The sequence below is a fragment of the Micropterus salmoides genome, unplaced genomic scaffold, assembly GCF_014851395.1.
Source record: "Micropterus salmoides isolate LMB-PRFRI ecotype aquatic unplaced genomic scaffold, ASM1485139v1 Ms_hic_scaffold_2, whole genome shotgun sequence".
NCBI lineage: Eukaryota > Metazoa > Chordata > Actinopteri > Centrarchiformes > Centrarchidae > Micropterus > Micropterus salmoides.
The window spans coordinates 17,842,617-17,863,465 of NW_024041150.1; the positions used below are offsets into that span (position 1 = coordinate 17,842,617).

General features: G+C 38.4%; 1 long non-coding RNA gene and 1 pseudogene across 1 annotated transcript; one reads left to right on the top strand and one right to left on the bottom strand.

Annotated features, from left to right (window-relative positions):
• Positions 1-3,500: 3,500 nt before the first annotated feature.
• LOC119912880 lies at positions 3,501-16,886 on the bottom strand (annotated as a pseudogene).
• Positions 13,459-19,645, top strand: LOC119912882. Its single transcript, XR_005446289.1, has 3 exons — positions 13,459-13,636; positions 18,314-18,413; positions 18,504-19,645. It is a non-coding gene; the product is annotated as an uncharacterized LOC119912882 (long non-coding RNA).
• Positions 19,646-20,849: the final 1,204 nt, after the last annotated feature.

The window sequence follows — 20,849 nt, forward strand, 5'->3', positions numbered from 1 at the left end:
TTGATATTTACTTTTCTAAACTTAAAAAACTTATATTTAACAACATTGTGTAGTCTATGACTGTTTGAAATGAAAACATATTGATTAAGAACACTAGAGTTTGCCTTCATAAACAGGCCCATAAGGAGATTAATCACAGAAACCGCACTTCAGACCAATCATATCAAGGAAATGCTACTTGGGAGTTGTGAAGTGAACCTCACCACAGCTACAATGACATCACTGGAGGTTAAAACAGAAACAAGGTATTTAGTTTGGTCTGTTCTTTTCCCCTTGTGTGTTTTATGAGCTAACACTGGAGGGCGCCATCGTGACAGGGAACTGGATGTGTGAAGAAAAATACCAAACTGGGAGGCAGGACAGAGACAGACACTCAACGTCTGGAAGAGGACAAAACTGTACATTTTTATGTGTAAGAAACAAACAGACAAGATATTTGTCAATATTAAGTTTTTTGTTTGTTTTTCTTTTTTTTGAGTGAATGAATGCTTATTTTGTGACAACATAAGACAACAGGTGCAGTTTGCCAAAAAAGGCCACTAACTTGGTTTTATATTCATTGTCGAGTATAAAATCCTTGCCACTGGTCACTTTTCATACCATCAGAAAAATACTTTGTTGTTTTTTTCTTATCATGTGGGCATCCTGTAGCATCATGGTTTCTAACCAGTAAAGTAACTGTAGCAGAAATTCATCTCCACTGCAGCCGCCACATGACAGAAGGCCTAAGATGCTGCAGTTGGCATTTGCTAGTTTCATTGTTCTTTGTTCTGGGGTTAAGATAGAAAAATCAACTACCATGAGTTTTTCCTTCTTTTTTGTTCAGGATTTAGCAAACTTTTATTTAAAAAAAATGTCTCCTGATGAATCTGTATTTATGGAAACATCCCAGAGGGTACGAGTACTGATAAAAGCCAGCTGTTGCCAGCTAACTAATGTGATAGTGGTGTATGAAAGTGTTTCATGGTCGAGACTTCTAAACTTAGACACTAAATTAAGTGCAGTCAGTTAAAAGTTTTGTGCGTGTTTGCATAACACTTTTCCGACCTAACTTTTGACTTCAGCACCAGTTCATGAGGACACAGAAATTGCAGAGCTGTCAAAGAAGTCTTTCGAGGGGTGGAGATATTACTTCATATTGTTTAATGAAAGGACAGTGATACCCTGTAGTGCGCCTGTGGCGAGGCTCTTTAGCCTGGGCAGTCTTGTGCAGACTCCGAGGAGGAGGTCTCTGGTTGTCTCTGAGAAATGATTTGAGAGACTCCTGCGAACTAAAAGCATGATTTATGATATTTTAGGGGGTCTCGAAAATATTGACAGCTTGCTTTATTGCTATTAATCTCTATATTTCTCTATCATCATGGATCACACGGAGCGTCAGACTTCATCCAGCCAGAGGGAACGATCACCGACCATCCGCAACGATCACGCTCCATCGCCCCACTCCCTCTCAAACCCTACGGGTTGTGTCGCTGCTCCGACCGACACGCTGTGGTTCGTGATCGTTCCCCTCTGGCTGGATCAATATTAAGCATGATCCATGCACTACTGCAGTTGGGGGGTCTCCACAGCACCACACAACTTCCTAAATATCCTCCCTCTCACTGTTTTTCCTTTGAAGTCTTGATGAGGGCCAGCATCTTATTCTTGTAATTTGTATTATTTTCAACAAATTAATATTTGCACTAGATGGTTAATGGTGATAATAAGGATTTGTGTTGATCTGGGCATATATGGGGTGTAACTTTAGACATTGTTATTGTCCATCACAGGTGATGTTGCGCAGTAGGCCTAATCCAAAAGTAATGTAACTAGTAGTGTAACTAGTTACTTTCAGCAGTGAGTAATCTAGTAAAGTAAGGCATTACTTTTAAAAAAAGTAACTATGAGACAGGGGGCACTTGTAACACACTCAATTTCTCTAAACAGAAACAAGCTAGAGTGATGACACTTAATCTGCACATGCTCAGTAGGATTCTTTCTCTGCCTGTGGAAAAGGAGCAGGATCATTTCACCTCAGCAGAAGTTTTTAACAAAATACTGATTTTGAGGTATGAAAGTAACTTTTTAGATGTACAGTATATTTCTTCTGGTGTCTAAAGTTTAAATTACTACAAATTTAAACATACATAGATTTCATCTGTAGGTTATTGATTAACAATTAACACTAACAAACTATGCTAATATAGTTGTGGCTAGCGGGCATAGAAGATTTTATCATGGCTGCAACGTCGGGGGCAATTGTAACACTGTGTTCACTGATGTTCCAAGCCACATGGCCCAATGTAAGCAGCTTGTTTGTCCGTGTTGACGTGTTGAAAATATTGTGTGTTTTATATGTGTTTAACAGAAAGTGTGAATGTTATATAGGCCTGTAAAAGTAAAGTTCCTTTCAATTTCAGTTTGTCTATATAGTGGATTTAAAGTAGTTGATTGTATAAGACCCAGCAAAACCAAAGAGAATGACTAGTTCACTTGTGAAAAGCAATTTTACGAAGTTAGAACAGAGAACTTAGCAGAGGATGCCTGACATCTAAAATAATTTTAACCCTATACCCTCTTAAGTAACATTAGCAGTAAAGTAATTACTTTGAGGTAGCCTAGGCCTTTAATTGACATACAGTGGGTTAATATGACTTATTTTTCAGTGTTGTGTACAATTGCCCCCTTGCCTTGGGCAATTGTAACACTCTGACTTCTTGCATTTAATTAAATATTATAGTATTTTTCTTACAAGTGAAAATATATCAATTATATTATCAATTAGTGCACATACATGTGTTTCTTGTATCAAAAGATGACTTGTATATCTCAGGTAGTCTGTAAGTTATTAAGGAAAATGTAAAAAATGTTACAATTGCCCCGGTCTCCCCTAATCCATTACCTTTTTAGAGTAACTACCCCAACATTGCTGATGGATGAAAGTAAATCTGAAAAGTCGAGTTCACTTTCAGACTCTGAGAATGTGTGTTTAACAGAGGATAAGACGGGATGTTTGTGGACACACACTAAAGCCTCATCTGTTTTACAAAGTGACTTACTGCAGCCCTGTGCTTCTCTCAGTTGTGGCTGAATTTTGGTTTATTCTTATTTCAACATGCCCCAAAGCCAAGCAAAACAAGGTGACTTCATATCACTGAGGTCAGATCCTGTGTCAGGTCGGTGGTGCATGGATGCACATGATGAACACCAACAATGTCAAACACACACAGAGATAGAAACACTTACACACTGACTCACATAAACCTTCAGCTTGGTCTCCATTGAGAAGTTGCACCTGTTGTCTTATTTTTACATTCTTTGTTGAATTCAGAAACCCAAGACTTGAGATGAAGAAAAATGTTAAATAATGGAATTTAAAAAAAGATTATTATTAAAAAAGGTATAGTAAAACTATATAAATAAATGAGGTGATGATATTTCTGTTTACTTTAGAAGTTATTATACACTGTATGCTGTGATTCTGATCTGGGAAACATTAAAGACATTCATAGCCAGTCTGCTGATTTTGTCTGTTTATTGAATCAGTTAACACAAGGAAGTAATGTGTACATGTTGACAACACCACATATGGAATGAATGATCCTTAATAAATGTTAAATATTTCATTTTAATTAATTCCAAGTAAACAATCTCAAATCATATTATGACAGAACCACACAAAGATTGATTTAAAAAAGAATTATGTAAATATGTGACATTAGATATTTCACAAAATGAAAGATTACATATCAGATCATACTTGGTAAAAGAAAAATGAAAAAAATATGATGACTTCATCTGTCACACAAAATTGATAAATTCAAACTCAGATTTAATCAAATTGGAAACATTTAGTATGTTTATAACATGCACCCCTACATTGATTAAGAGTATGAAAAAGTATTTTAAAATGTCCTCATCAACATTTACACAGAGGTAAAGCAGATTATTTTTGTTTAACATGTTTAATGTGATATCAGTTTAGGGAGAGGACTAATTGGAGTTGATATTTTCTGTATTTCTTGTAAGTCACTGATAAAATATGTGGAATACTGATAATATCTTCAACCATGTCATATTATATACAGCATGTTACTACTTGTAATTTTCTTCTTGTCATATAAAACTAGTGAGATCAAAATATCCGTGAAAGGATGAATGTAATGAGGAACATGTGCACCTCTGTAACCACAAAGCATGTGTTCTCTCACTTGATGTTAAACGACTCTTTGAGGCTCGCTTCTGCTTGCTTATGTGTGATTGTTTTCCAAGTTTCAGGAATATCAGCAGGCTCTGCATTATATGCTTCAGCAAACTCCTTGTTGAACTTTGCCAGTACATATTTCCAGTAGTCTGACGCCTCTAAGCTTACATCTGACTGGATTTTCCAGTCTGGGAAAATTTCTCTGTAGTTCTTGTAAGGGTGCCATTCACCTTTTGTACCATTACAGCAAAAACGTGCCTCACTGTTCACAGACGAAGAGCAAATGTCAATGACAAGTTTTTTTGTTCCATCCCACTTGAATCTACCCAGACCCTCTGGCCAATGTAGTTGAGCAAAGTGCTCTCCATGTTTACTTGCTCCTGCGTCACAAGGAGCTTTGCAGAATGGACACTGTTTCCCACATCCAATAACTTTAGTGAAAAGCTCGTTCTGGGGCTTCACAAGAAGATTTTCCAGTTTCATTTGGATGGTTTCTGTTTTAAACTTCTCTCTAAGAGTCTGTGCCATGTCCTTCACACACTCAGTGAGCCAGTAAGCAAACTGTTCCTGGTCGGCATTGTTCAGGATCATGAAAGCACCAAGAGCATCCTGGGAAATGACCAGTTTATCACCAAGTTCTTGACAGACATCTTCAACGAATGTCTTCACGTTACCACTCTCTTTTTTGTTTTAGCTTTGTTGATAGCATCATTTATGCTGCTGATACTTGACAGAACATGTCGATCCTCAAACTCAAAAACTTTATCACCCTTTGAAAAGTGTTCCTCTATTTGTTTGTGTGTCCATTTCTTTACATGATCCTCATATGAGCAAATGTAGCTCTTATAGTTTTCAAAGTCATCCTTTGAGAGCAAATCCAATAAAACTGAATACTGGAAGAACATTCGTGTGCTGAACTGGAACTGTGTCAGCATTTCACCAGTAATATCAGGACCCAATGAACGGTTGACAAAGTCTTCGACTGCAGGCCTCAAGCAGCAGTTTGTGAATTCTTCTGCCTTCTTCTGGCACTGGTCTCGTTCATGGAACACATCTTTGAAATCAGCACGAAACTTTTCTTTGTTTCGATTCAGACATTCGTAGGGGGTCGTTTGCATGTATGAAATCTTCATGCATTTTCTGAAACTGTCTGGCTGCAACTCCACAGATGTGCTGTTTTAAAGAAACTTCAAACTCAATGTCTATCTTAACATTCTGACTGAGCAGCCGCTCATCAATCATGTGTAGGATCTCCTGGATGTAAGTGTCATGGTAATTGTTTTTCCTTTCCATTTTTTCAGTCACAAACTGTGTGCAAGCATCTATGATGCTGTCAGCCATGTTCTGTGAATCCATTACATGATCATTAATGTTGAACCACTGGCAGGCTTTGTGTTTTAACTGGTTCCAATTTCCTTCCACTGTATATTTGAAAGGCATCAGTCCACAATCTTGCAGCCTTTGTTGACTTAATAACTGACATACATGACTCCCCTTCCATGATAGATTATCCCTGAGGTAGTGGTCCACATTTGTGAAGACATTTGTGGCCTTCTGTTGAGGAAAAGATAGTTCATTCACCATACTTTTCCACATCTTATCAAATTCTTGATCTAGTTCTTTGTCTGTCATCTGGACTTTTTTCCCCCGACATTCCTCAATCAGCTGACGCACTCTCCCCTCTAATTCTTTTGTGTGGTTCTTCTTGATTCTGTCAAGTTCTGTCATTCCCTGTCTGATGTCAGCTGCTGCTGTGAGCTGATTAAGTACAGAGCTCTCCATTTCTCGACGAAGGCTCTTTGCACTGCTTGCAAATTCCTCTTTGTATCCTTCAACTAGATACACATGACCCTCTGTTTGCTCAAAGTACTGTATCAAATTTTCAAGGACCTTTGTCTCCCATTTAGTCAGCTCTGTGCAAGCTTCACTTCTCAAAAGAGTGAGAAGTTCTTTCATGTCAGATATCTCAGGTTTTCCAGCAACTGTGCCGAAATTAGAAATTCTTGTTTCAGCATTTGTAACCCAAGTGTACATTTCTTTTTTGAATTCCCATTCCCATTTGTTGAACTCTGTGCACAGCCTCATGTATGCATCAGCCACTAGGCTGTTTCTGAAGCTGAAGATGAAGTTTTCATGCTTTACTGCATTCCACAGGCTTTTCATCCACTCTGTAAACTCCATGATGTTATTAGCAGATGACTCACACCTTCCCAAAATTTGGATGATGTTCTTCTTGAGCTCATAAACGGCCTCACTGTACCCTGCATTGACTGGTGCCATTGGTGGGTTTCCATTCCAGAGTCCAGGAATGTACCAGTTCCCAGTGTCGGGACTGTACTCCATCACATCAGTGAAGCTCTTGTTCTCCTCTTTCTTTTCCATCTTGGCTGCTGCCTGGGTCATCTCGTTTAGCTGCTGCAAGAGCAGTTTCCTGTCTCGTAAGTTGTTCTCATGGGCTGAAACATCTGACACATTCTGGTGAACAAACTGACATTTGGGCTTTTTGCCCACCTCTTTCATCCTGAGAAAAGCATGCACAACTATTTGTAGGATGTCCTTCATTTCTGTTGAATTCTCCATTGCAATATTGATAATGGTGATATCACTCAGCCCCACAACAAGTGTTGCAAGCTCGTTGTCGTGCTCATGGCTATTGTCCAGTTGAGCAAGCTCTGGTGACTTTAAGCCCTCAGTGTCAATGATCACCATGAAGTCACAGTTGAGTTCTTTTTTGACATCTTCATTGATTCTGATCAGCAACATAAACGCACCTCGAGTGCATCGACCACTGCTGACTGCAAACTGCACTCCAAACATGGTGTTGAGGAGAGTGGACTTTCCTGTGCTCTGAACTCCAAGAACTGTGACTACCAGTATCTTGCTCTTAGGAGACACCAAGTCATTGAGCTGAGAGAGAACGTCACTCACCCATCTGAGAGGTATGTTGGATGCATCTCCATCTACAAGCTCAAGGGGAAATCCATCAAGCAACAATTCAGCGCATAGTTTGGGAAGATGTTGTAATTGTTGACGTGATGGGTCTGTTTCTGGAAGGGAAAGTGAAGCTTCATAGATCTGACCCATTTCACGGAAGAAGTGTTCAGTCCCCAGTGAGCTGTTGGAAAGTTGTCTGTCAATTTCTTTGATCTCCTCTTTGTTCTCAGAATTTTCACATTTCTTTTTGTACAGCTCCCTGAGGCCAGACAGTTTTTCTCGAGACAGGTTATCGAGGTTCGTTCGCATCCATTTCAGGAAATATCTCCTCTCTATCCCTGGGCTTGATATTGCGTTGATGAAACATGTCATAGCGTTTGACATGTCATAAGAGTTCTGTTTTTCCCGAAGTTTTCTTTTCTGTATCTGAAGGTCACTTTTGTACTTTTCTATGTTTTCAGACCCAACTTTTCGAAGGCGAAATTCTTCCTTCTCTAAGACAGTCAGTTCCTTCCATATTTGGCCCTGCAAGGGAAGCTGATCTTCTTTGTATTTAAGGGTGTCTTGAATTTCTGCAGTGATGGCATCTGCATTTTTCTTGGCAGTCTGACACTCTGCACAGTCCTCATCCACCAAGATACCCAATTCAAGGGCAATGTCAGCCATCTGCTCAATCCCCATCTTCATCTTTGTGTTCTCAACTACATTGCTGACGGTTTTCTGCAGATGTTTGATGAAGTCTGCATCATTCATGTGCTTAGCCTTCAAAAGGATGTTGGTGTTAGTCAAACCCAACCTGGTTGCTACCTTTTTTAGAGCATCTAAACTGAAGCTCTGGCTTTGATGGTTGCCCACCAAGAAGATCTGTGCCTTGTGGTGTTGGTTGGTAAGCAGCTCGCACTCAGAGTCCAAATTGTCAAAGAACACAAACACTGCTGCAGATGTCTGACACAAAAAAGAAAATTGTGTTTCAAATGAAGCAATGTCCCCACGAAGGTTAGCTACAGCTACAGGCTCACTGAAAATATCCATGTTTTTGTTTCCACAAGGAAGGTACCAAGTAACTTCAGCCAATCCATTGGATATTCTCCTTGAACTGTCACCACACTCCATGTTACGGTGAATAAAGGTGTCATGGTACTGCTGAGAATTGCTCAGAAGCTTATTGAGGGTCTCAGACTTAGACAATGAGCACTCACCCAGTCTCACAAAAGATATCATTGGAAGTTCAGAGACAACAATCCTGTCTTCAATAAAACCCTTGGATTCTAACAGTTTCTGAGGTCTGTACTTTTTAACAATGTCTCTCATGGCCCAAAGCATGAGTGTGCACTGCTTTGTGTCACAATTAGGAAGCAGCAGAGGCACAGAAAACTGACACATAGTCATTTTGACTGCCATTTCCTGCCGTACAAAACCATCAGAACACAGAAAGAGAGCAGTGATTATGTCAAGGGGGTTTATCACGTCACCTGAATGTAGACTATCAAACAGACCATCAAGATCTAACTCTGCATTTCCTGAAGCAGCATTACAGTTTGATTCACATTCTGATGTACATTTCACATTTCTAGCTGTCACATTAACCATCATCAGTTTCTTTAGAAAGTACAATGGAAGATCTGAATTACACTTGGCAGGTTCTTCAGTAATGGTCGTCTCATCAATCTGAAGTACTGTGCCCAGGGACAGCTTCTCTGCGTGGTAGTGCTCCAACCCCAGATCCTCCAATAAGCTCTTCAGTTGTGTGTCTGTGGATATGAATACATGTGTTATTTCAAACCAATCATAGGTGTTTTAATAAAACATGCATACAAAGTTAAAGGGGACCTATTATACTACATTTCCAGCCCTATATTGTAGTTCTGTAACTCCTGTATGGTGGCTTTGCACGATTCAAAGTTCAAAAAAGTATTTTCTATATTATACTGGCTCTTCATGCAGGCCCTCATTTCAGCATCTGTCTGAAACAAGCTGTAGATGCTTCTGTTTCTTTGAGACCCAGCCCACCATAAGCCCACTTTCTTCTGATTGGCAATATTTGGAAAACCAGCTCGGAATGACATTAGCAGAAAAAACTGTTCAAAACAGAGCATTCGGAACAGGGGGTATATCTGAGGTTTTTGCTCACAGGGATTTCTTTTTAATACTTTTACCTCATCATTTGAAACTTTGGTCATGTTTAATATGAACATCTGAGATTGTAACATTAAAGAAATGGTAGAAAATATGAAAAAGCATAATAGGTCCCCTTTAAGTAAATACGAAGGTACGGTTTAAGTACTACCAATAAATCATAAAAATTTGTAATTTAATTCAGTGAAACATTTGCATATTTTATTACAAAATCTAAAACAAGTTATTCTGAATTTTATCTCTTAAATCTAAAGCACTCCCGACAGATTTTGTTGCCTCACAGCAGGGCCTGAAAGATAAAATGCTGGTCAGTCACTTGGGTAATTAATCTGCCCATCCTCTTAACACTTGGGTACAGAGCAATTAGGATAGTCAAAATAAATACATTTTCTTATCAAGACAACAAAACAAATTTTACAATAAGTAATGAGAAAATATTACAGATTAACAAACTGTATAACAATATCCAAACAATACTGTGTATATTAGGGCTGACCCCAAATTGTCAAAAATTCAATGCTTCAATGGGCAGAGCCTGATTCAACTGTCAATCTAACAGTCAAAGCTTCGCAGCGAAATGAGGATCACACCATTTTGGCGATATGGGGGCACTCAACATCTGATTTTACATGGAACAAACAGTTTTCTACCAATAAGATAATATACTTCCTATTACAATGTAAATTTGAACATATAATGCTGTAAATAAACATGTTAAAAGAAAAAAGCTTTTTGAAAATGTCTTTGAAGTGCATAAATAAATTCAAATTTGTAACTCTAACCCTTAAGGAAGGGGGATCAGTGCACATGTGTAGGTGTAGCGTGTATGGGCCTTTCTCATTTTCCAAATTTCTGCCTCCTCGACTCCTCGATCCTCAAGCCTGTGACCCTGAAATCGATCTCAGCGTGCCATATTGAAGGACATCTCAATTCTGATAATGCACCTCATATAGCTATAAGCGAGGATACACCGGTATATCCTTTACAGAAGGCGTGACACGCAGCTGGAACACGGCTTGACTAACCATGGCGGAAGCAGGACTATACAAATGTAAGTGGTCATTTAGTTTTTAGTAAGGCGCTGTTCTAGCCACATTTCTTAAAGACATATAACCAATTGCTCATGTTTTTATTGCTGAATGTAGACTATACCCAATTTATCTGCTACAATTATTCCTGATATTCTCTTCATATAGCACTAATTTGCTGGATTTCATGTTGTATTCAACTGCCCATTATGTAGTCTGCACATGTCATTCTAAAAGTAGGTACAGTGTTGTGAAAACATGTCACCGTTGGAGCTGTAGGCTACATTTGTGATCAATTGTACATTTTCATTTCACACAGGGAGTGATGAGGAGACTGTGACCCTCATCAAGCTAAGAACAGAGAATGACAACCTGTTTACAGGGAAAAGGCACACTGCCAAAAACGCGTGGGAGTGAGTTACATAAATTCTAAGTAGCGCGTGATACAGTAACTGTTATGTTAAAATGTGCTATGAAAGTTCATTGCAACCTTGAGATGTCTCTACATGTTGCTGTCCTAATGTTGACTCAGACATTTTTGTGGATTGTGAAGACATGATCCATAAGCATACTGTATATGTTTTGGTACAAACAAATATTTCAATGTCTCCTGAAACGTGTTAATTCAATAATTTCCTATCTATGTAAGTTGACATCTTGACACGCCAAGGAGTCACGGCTGAGGCGGTAATCATGAAGGAGGTCTTGTTGCCCATCAAAATAAATTTGGAGCACAGGAACAGTGCTGTTGAGGCATTTGTAGATGGGTACTGGTGGAGCTTCAGCCTACTGACAGAAAACATACTGTAGCTGTTAATGTGTACATGGATTAAACCCTTTAGCCAGCAAAGTTTGCACAGTAAAATGTGTTGTCAACTTTCTCATCACAAACACATTCTATGTCTGGGACATTAATGAAAGTGTGTATCCATTATCCATTATCTCCCAGCTATCTGTGGTAGGTTCTCTTTGCTGTCAATCAATAAGCTGTGGGGAATTCAACCCGGGTCTCTCACACCAAAGGCATGTTTCTTATCCACTGTACCATCAGCTCACTTACGAAAATGTATTCTGTCAAGTCTGTTCATTCAAATGTGTGTTTTCAAATTTTTTTATTAGGGGGAACTGCTCATTAAGTCAGGTCATCAGAAAGGTAAATTTCCTCCATAATGTTGGAGAATAATCTAAAATCTTTGCTTAATTTTCCTATATGGCATCCTCAGTTCCTTCCAAAGGTCACACTCTTTCAAGTCCTTCCCAATAATGTAAATGTATTTGTGTTTTGTTTTTAGTGTTTTAGGCTTATGTTACAATTTTTTGTTTCTTGTTTCTCTCAATTTTCAAGTGATAAAATTATATTTAAAGATATAAATAAAAACATTCCAGTTCCTAATAATGAATATAAAATGAAATTGCATTCTTTACACGAATAGCTGAATATGTTTATATTGAAAAAGCATCGTAAAATGTAGTAAAGATTTCTTCAGTAGTTAACAACATTTTTACTACTCACGAGAAAACAATCTCACGATTATACTTTTGACCCTCAATCTTGCTGCTCTTTCTTTGATAAAGTTTGTCGTAGTAGTGTATTTCGCACTTTTAATTTAAATGTACTACTGTATACATAAAAGTGCAATAAGGGGGTTTGCGAACACTTTAAACAAATAAGGTGCTTTTTACCAGCAGTATCCCCTTTACATAGTAGTAATAAAATATTTCTTGTAGCCTAAATCTCAACTTAGCCTAAACATTAATGTGATTAAATCAAATATGAAACCAAAGCTATTTGCCACTGCCAGAGCATTACCTTTTTATCTAGCTTGTTAAAACAAGTTACCATCAGAGTCCAGTTTTCTTGTTTTTTTTTCTGAACAGGTATCAGCAGAAACATTTTTGTTTTATCAGGGTGCAGCTTAAACATCAGTAGCAAGTTTCCCTGTTAGAGTGAGGTGAAGTGGTAAGAGTGTTGGCCTTTCTCATTTCCCAAATTTCTGTCTCCTCAACTCCTCGATCCTGCATCTTGAAGGACATCTCGATTATTAAAATGCACATCGAGGGTCGAGAATCGAGGATCGAGGATCGAGGATCGAAGAGGCTTGCTAAAGGAGCTTTAAGCAAGGATACATCGGTGTATTCAACCCATGGCCGGAGCAGGACGCTGCAGTGTTCCTGTTGTATTCATACCTTGTATCAGTTAAGCCTATTAAAAATAATCAAATGCGCGATCAAACTTTCTGCCCTTCACTGTTTGTGTAGCGCCTAATAAAACACTGTTCTAACGGCATTCCTTAATGTCATTTCACTTTGATATCAGGATAGTAAAAATTAACATTAAATAGCACTGGATGAAGCGTCTCCCCAGTGACACTGTGCGTATTTACACACGAGCAACAGTAACAAAATTAATAATAAAAAATGAGATTGCATTCTTTGCGTATGCGCCTATATGAGTATTCCGTTAATGCCCGAACTGATCCACGCCTCACATGAAATGCTATAATCGTGACAAAACAGTGCAAAGAGCTGCTGAAGTCAAATTATTCGGCTGTAATATCAACCACAGCGTTCAGCACTGATCTGCTGTGTTTCATGTTTTAATAATACTGCCCATGTAGTCTGCACAAGTCATTCCAACAGTAGAGTCCTGTGATGACAGTTTTAATTGGGGCTATATGAGATTAATATTACTGTGTCATTTTGTAAAGGGACTGATGATGAAACTATCACCTAATCAAGCTAAAGGCTGAAACGATCTCCTTACAGGCAAAAAAAAGTGGTAGGCGTGTAGCCTAGTGAATGATTAGGCTTTTTTCAACAGATGCTATAATGTTTATTGGAACCTTTCTACATGTTAGGCTATAATGTTAACAGACATGTTTCTGGATTGTGAAGAATAATAATAATCTGTAGCCTTTAGTGCCAAATGCTGGTCTGCAGCTCTGACAGCGATCACAGCTCTAACAGTGGACAGATGATGCAGCTGTGCAACAGGTCATATTTAATGGACGTCGCTTTAAAATGACGGCTACAAGTAAAGGACATCTCATTTCGTTAAATGCCCGTTTCCTCGACTCCTCTCTCCTCGCGTCTCCTCCTTGACTCTTCGAGCTCGCATCTCGGGTGGGCGGGACTAAAATTCGACCCGAGGAGTCGAGGAGGTGTATAATTTGGTAAATGAGAAAGGCCCTTAGGGACAACAGGGATGCGTTCCCTGAAACTGTCGCGGACCTGCTCGCCTCAAACACACGCCGCCGCCGCTGAAGTTGAATTGTTTTGAACTTTTTGTACGCGACGCGCAGCACAGCATTGGAAGAGAGACTGATCCCCACTGTTTGTGAGTGACACTGAGGTTTGTATTTATCCATATTATTCCACTTTTACATAATAATGATTTTTGGGAAGGACTTTGCGACTTAGCCTATAGCCTCGTTTATTTACATTTATTCATTTAGCTGACGCTTTTATCCAAAGCGAAATACAATCGCTATATATGTCAGAGGTCGTACGCCTCTGGAGCAACCAGGAGTTATGCGTCTTGCTCAGGGACACAATGGTGGATGTGGACGGGTCTCCCACACCAAAGGCATGCATCTTATTCACTGCGCCATCACCACCATAGTACTAGCTATGTTTTTTGTTTACTCACTTGTGAATGCAGATGTTGTTTTTTCCTTTGGCTCTTCATAATCCTCCCAGCAAGTGGTCACAATGTACTTCTCTACTTCACCAGCAGGAGTGTCCAAATGCAGAGAAACAGGCTCACTGCTGACATGATAGACTGTTGAATTTAAAGCAGGGCAGGGCACTGTAGAAATAACAAAAATTACAACGCTGATAATAATAATAATGATTTTACTTAAAGCTACTCACATACTGCACAACATTTAGTCCAGTTCTGCTGAACAATAGATTGCATAATGCTGACCTTTATCACTTGCATCTTGACAGCTGCTAGGCCATGGTGTTGATGGAGTGTCCTCTGATTCCTCACAGTACAGTTCAACAAATGAATCTTCACTAATGTCCTTGATATATAAGAACAATACAATTTAATGTGATAAATTCATTATGCCATATATATTACCTTATTGGACATTATTTTTATTTTATGTATCTCTTGGAACTAGCAGTTTACCTCCATGGGTTCACTCTCGATCACCCTCCACTTGCTTGAGATTATTCAAACAGCTTCTCACTGAAAGCAATTAGAGACAAGCACATAAGGTTTTATTCCCTAAGAACTTTAAATATTCCACAAAGTTTAAAAAAAAAACATGCAGCTGAGTTGACTGCATCATTTTTCCAATCACAACCATCAACTATCTGTCCGTAGGATTTGGAAATGTATGACTTTGGCAACTCCAGGTGTAACTTTGTAAAAAGACCCCCACTTCCACTTTACATTAAGAGGAGCCTTAAGATAAGTTATGCAATTTTTTTAGAGAGAAAGATTTGTATAGTTTTTAGTTAAAGTAGTAAAATGCTAGTTTATTTTATCTGTAATTTGCACCTCTTGAAGTGATTTCACACCATAGGGGGGGAGCATCTTACCCCAGTGGAAAATGCCTTTTCCCTAAAATTCATTTGATTAGATCTAAATTAATGTCAACTGTAGCTAGTTATTCTACTTTATAATATATTAACTTAAGCATAGCCTTTAAGATACGTCTTACCCCAGTAGCTGGGGAAAATGCCTTTGTCCTCCTAAAAATTACATTTGATAAAATTTACATTAATTTGTCAACTGTATGTATTTAGTTTACTTTATAATATGTTACCCTAAGTATGGCCATCTCCAAGATACAAAAAAAGAGCTTTAATAAAACTATAATTTTATGTGTCAGCAAATACACATTATTGAGCTAAACTCCAGTTTTGCTTTGCAGGCGATAGTGTCATAATTACAGGCTGTAAATTATGTGATGCCATGGGGGCCAAAAAGACTATTTCTCCCTAGGGAACAATCCCACACATAGGCCTACATCTGATATATGACAAAAACAGTTTGAATCAGAGTTTACGGTGAAAGCCCTGAAGGCCCTACATCACATTACATTCATAATCGGATTTCCAAATACTGATTTACCCACCTAGGTTTTAATGTCCTCCCATCAGGCACAAAGCCTAACAGAAAAAAAACTCTGACAAATGCAGAGGCTATAGAAACCTACCTTTAAAGAAGATGTGCCCATGTCAAATTTGCATTCTTGCATCCAGGAGCTCTTCTCTGTGCTGTATACATTGGTAAGCTCAATGATTTGTTCTGTAGATGACTTCCCTGCAAACCAATGAAGTCCTGCAGTGCAGACCCGTCTTTTATTCTGCTGGTTGAAACCAGTTTCACTTTTGGTTTACAAATGAGCATGTGGTTTCTCGGAAATCAAAACTCTGTCTATTCTCCATTATACTTTACTTACATGGGCCTGGTTCCTCTTTATTTTCCACCTCAGGAAAACACATTGTCCAGTAGAGAATCATGAGTGATCCATCATAAACCATTCCATATTTTTCATGCCTGCAAATGGTACCTGTTGTTTAACTTGGTTTTTGTAATTCTTTAATTGAGTTTTAAACTGTATTAGATTTTTCTAGTCTTGATTTAGGAGTGATTCAGTCTCACCTGACAGCAAGTTTAACCTCAACAGATTTAAGTCATTCAAACGTTCTTGTAGAGAGAGTTCAGAATTTCAATCATCTTTCGGGAAAAAATTATGGTTAAATGAAAGTGGGAATGAATGAAAACTGCTGTATGAAAGGTGGGCCATTTTATTTATCTTACTGCACCAATTGTGTTTTAATGACATATGTAAATTAATGTAGCTTTTCAACTTCGACTTCTGCCTTCTGGTGGGCTTTACAGAGCACTGCCAATGAAGCAGCCATGCAGATTTGTAGTCTCCCTCTCCACTGTTCACAGACACTACCTGCAGACTCATTTCAATGAGGTGAAGGCATCTTCAGCGGATAAGTGCAAAACATCAGCACTGTTTCGTTAGCTACATCAGTTTCTGATTTAGAAATGTATGTTTGTGATCTGCAGCCCATTCTGGGGCATATAGACAGTACAGCCGTACTACACTCTAAAAAATAAAACATTAAATCAACAAAAAAAAATACCTTAACGTTTTCCACTAGAATTGTTAAGTTAAGACTGCTGGCAGAATTACATTAATTTAAAGCAATGTTTTGAGAATGGTGAATTACCTTTTAGGCCACAATAAAACACATTTCTAAGTAACATGAACTTAATAATTAAGTTGATCTCTGCAAGTGGCTAACTGGCTAACATAGCTACTTTTAGTTTATAAACGTAGCTAGCCTACATGCTAACCGGAGCGGTGGCTAATGGGTAAGCCCATATTAAGTTAGCTTGCCAAGACGTTTTCCCTGGCTACCTGGCCACCTATTACTACTGCATTTTAGCCTACTCATTCGGTGACAGGCTACAGCTACTAGCTAACTTGACCTCGGCACACAGACTGTACTAACACTGCTCAAATTTCAGAGTAAGGACTTCCAGATTTCGGTATTCGGTTACAGTAGGCTATCACCAACAGAATCCTGAGCGAATGCAAATATGTGTAATTAAGCATAAAATTACTTACCATTCACCATGTTACAATTTAATGAGTTCCAGCTGTGGCCCTGTGGTCACTCGTCTGGCCTTGAACATGCCTGCACATGAAGGAGAGGGAAACTGTGAGCCGTTTACATGTCATCAAATTGTATTTTACATTAACAGAACTTAAAATTAAATTATTTTTTGATTAACTGAAAATGTTAAACTCTCACAAGTCATGATAGCATATTGAGTCAATAGGCATAATTTGTGTGTCATCCAAGCTAGTAAAAAGTCAAAAAGTATCTCAGAACTTGATTTTTTATTTCATAACAATACATATGTAAGTAATGACTAAAGGTGCCCTGAATTAGTTTTTAGAGTGTATGGCCTGTACTATTCAGAGGCCCATGATGGGACTGGACGCACATGAATGCACGTTGCCCACACCGCTGGAGGACGAGCAGAGTGTGACAAGCAGAGAGCAGCACAGCGGGTTACTATCAAGCTAGCATGTTAATATTGGATAGGTTTAAAATGACTGACTTTAATTCAGTAACGAACTGGCTTGCTAACTGTTAGCAACAGGTAGCGGCTGTGCTAACAGCTGCAGTAACATTTATATTTTAATATAAGTACATTATTTCCTAAGGCTGGCTACTTGTGTTATGTACGTTGACCTGGGTCCTGTTACACAAATCTTTACAATTTGGGGTTCTAATAAATATACATTTCTTTACAGGCCAGAATCTGAGGACTGTGGACAACATCCAGACTATTGTATTTCCATTCACCACACACGGCTGATCTTCCAGACTAGAGTAACAGACAGTTCAGTCAGGCAGCATACAGACAGTTTGTAGTGTGGCAATGTGGAGCACTTGGACAGAGCCATGATACTGAGTTTCTGGAAGAAATGCAACTGTTATCCTGATTGACTAGGACAATACAGAGGTTTAATCCTAGCAGGGTGTAAGATATAATGTCACTAACTGACACAGTGCTACACAAATAATCCCATCCACTGTGTGGATGAATACCTGTACATTGTTTTTGTTTTCAGGAGGGTAGAGAAAATACAAAGATATTTTGCCCTGTTCTGGATAATATTTTAATTCTTTTTTAAATAAAAGATTGAACATTTTTAAAAAAGTATTCACACCCCTTGGATGTTTAACCCTTCTGTTTCTTTTACACATGAAATCATGGCCAATATGATTATGCTTTTTTGACAAGAATTTGCAAAAAAACCCTCTTTAATATCAAAGTGCAAACTGGGGCTGATTGTTCTTATGTTGTGTGTATATGATGCTTTGGCAATGTTGTTATTACACTCATGCCAATAAAGCTAATTTGAATTGAATTGAAACTGATTTTAAGAATTGTCATTGTTAACAATGTTAAGAATTTTTGCAGAAGTTCTAATCTGAAGCTACAGTAATGGTTAAAAACTTTTTTCCCCTGCAGTTTTTCCCTAGAATACATTGCGCTCAAGACGGACTGTGTCCTCAGAAGCCTGTGTGTTTACCTCAGTGAGGACAGCAACATTCTCATCAAGGAGTACTTGGTTAGTAATCAAAATTGATTGTGAACTCTCAGTGTTAAACATGCAATGCTTTCTTTATTTTAAAATGGTAAATTTATGTTTCACCATTAGGATGTCAACAGTGAGGAAGGTAAGAGAGAGACCATACAGACCATACAGATTTGCAGAAGTAGAGGACAAGCCAGCGGATGTTGGAGTGGTGGTCGAGGGTGTGGAACTGCTAAGTGAACTAGGAAGTATTTCCTTTGGTTGTGACATGCTGTTTGGCCTGATCTACACTCTCAACCTGAACTATCCACAAATGTAAATTTGAGTTCTTCCAGAAGGTTTTAATGCACTTGGATGGCTACAAACTGTCCCCAAAGGTGGAAACATTAAAATTAAGATTCTTCAGTGAGCTCTTAAGTGCAATGCTGGAAAGTTTGGCTAGCCACATTTTGGCTTAATGGACTTTACCATTGTTCACGTGGTTTAAAAACACAAACACCAGAACAGCTTATTGTTCTGATTATTTCTGGCATCTTCTATTGCCACTTTGTGTTAACTTGCTTATTTTGCATTTGGACCACTCTTGGACCCTGCCATTTTTGCACTGAGATTGCATACTGTTACACTAGATAGAAAGAACCTTTTTTCCTGCAGGTATTAAGGCCTTTTGCCCTTTTCATGTCTGACTTGTTCCCATTCTGCAAAAAATATTCCTAGGACTGCGCACTTGACTATGAAATGTTTTACATTGTGCTGCATTCCTGTTTTAAATGATGCTGTAATCCAGGTCCCGTCTTAAAACTGTAAGATGTTCTTGGAGGGGAATGTATTTGTGTGTATTGAGATTGTAAATGGAGAACAGCATTATAATTTTTTTTCTATGTGCCAGGAGGACCATATCCAAATATGGAATCATGTAACTTAATGTTGTATTGTTCAGACTTGTATTTGACACTTCTATGTTATCATCACTATCAGTATTTGATAAAAGAGTCTTTTGAATGGCAATCTATGTTTTTTTAAGATTATTTTAAAATGTATTTTAAGTTACCATAGTAGAAATACTTATTCCAGTGGAAATAATTTATTTTCTTTATTTTTTAGCCTTTATAGTTTATTATACACTGAAAAACCTTGTGCCCTTTGCCTTGGCCGTTGTTTTTTTGCAATAGCAGGTCTTGCTGCTGTAATGTTAAAATTACTATTGGACTACCATTGTTGTAATGACTTATAATAGATATGCCAATAAAATTTCCAGAACAGTTCTTGTATGTGTTGCTTTCTGATTTATTACAGGAAATAGAATTACTAAATTGAAATGTGTAAGTATAATACATATATAACACATAAGGTTTATGTAGAAGTTTACATGAATTTAATTCAATCAAATCAAGTTATGTTATTTATTTAAACTGATTAAACATGATATAATTGCCTTACATTAGACCCTTTACATTGAATGTATGTAATAAAATTAGATGGAAATGATACTTAAAGTCAACATTTTAGGCATAATTAGTTTTTTGAGTGTGTATTGTTTCCCAATCTTAAGTTTCTATTTCATCACGTGACAAGATGACAGGACTCTGGTGAAAGCTAGGTGAAACGCAAAATACGACAAGCAGCCTAGCAGAGCACACCTGCAAGCTAGCAGTCATGCCATTCAAACATAAACATTGTTGCAGGAAGTGACAGTGATGTTTTGAATTTTGCTCTATGCAAGCTCGTCGGATGCCTTTTAAATTGGCGAGTACAAGTGCTTTTCCCCCCAAGGGATATAGTGAATGTTATGGGCTCCCACACCCCTGTTTGAAAGGATGTTAACATTTCGAGGTTAGGTCGCCGCCGAGCACCTGTTTTATGGTGTGTAGGCCTATGTGCTTGTGGGTATTAAACTGTGTGCTGTAGCCCGGCCATGGTGTTGTTGTTAAGTAGGTCGCATTTCAGTCTTTTTTACCATCATCTCTTGACAGTGACAGCGCTGTCCATGATTCTGAAAACTTTCTCTCTTTGACTTCTGTAATTTGCAAATACAATAGTCTAGGTAAGACATTCCGACTGTAAAATTCATCACGTGACTGGTGGGCTACTTTAAGCTGCTGCTGCCAGGTGCACGCAGTGCAGTGTGTGTGTGTGTGTTGGAGAGAGACCAACACAAAGAGAACGATTCAATTTAATATGTTAATATGGACAAGAAACTGATTTTAGGAGCATGACATTTAGTAGGTTTGCCATTTACTGCATCTAAAATGTGTTGTTAAAGCGTGCAAAATGAGGAAGGCACACACATTTGCCAAAATAGTTCCCTTCTAGACAAGAACGCTGTGCGTGTGTGTGTGCGTGTGTGTGTGTGTGTGCGTGTGTGCGCTTCATAACCGTGCACAATGGCCTGTTATAAAATCCTGCACGGGGGCCCTTCCTTACAACCTTAAGCTGCTGAATGGTAGGGTCAGAATTTGGAATAACAAC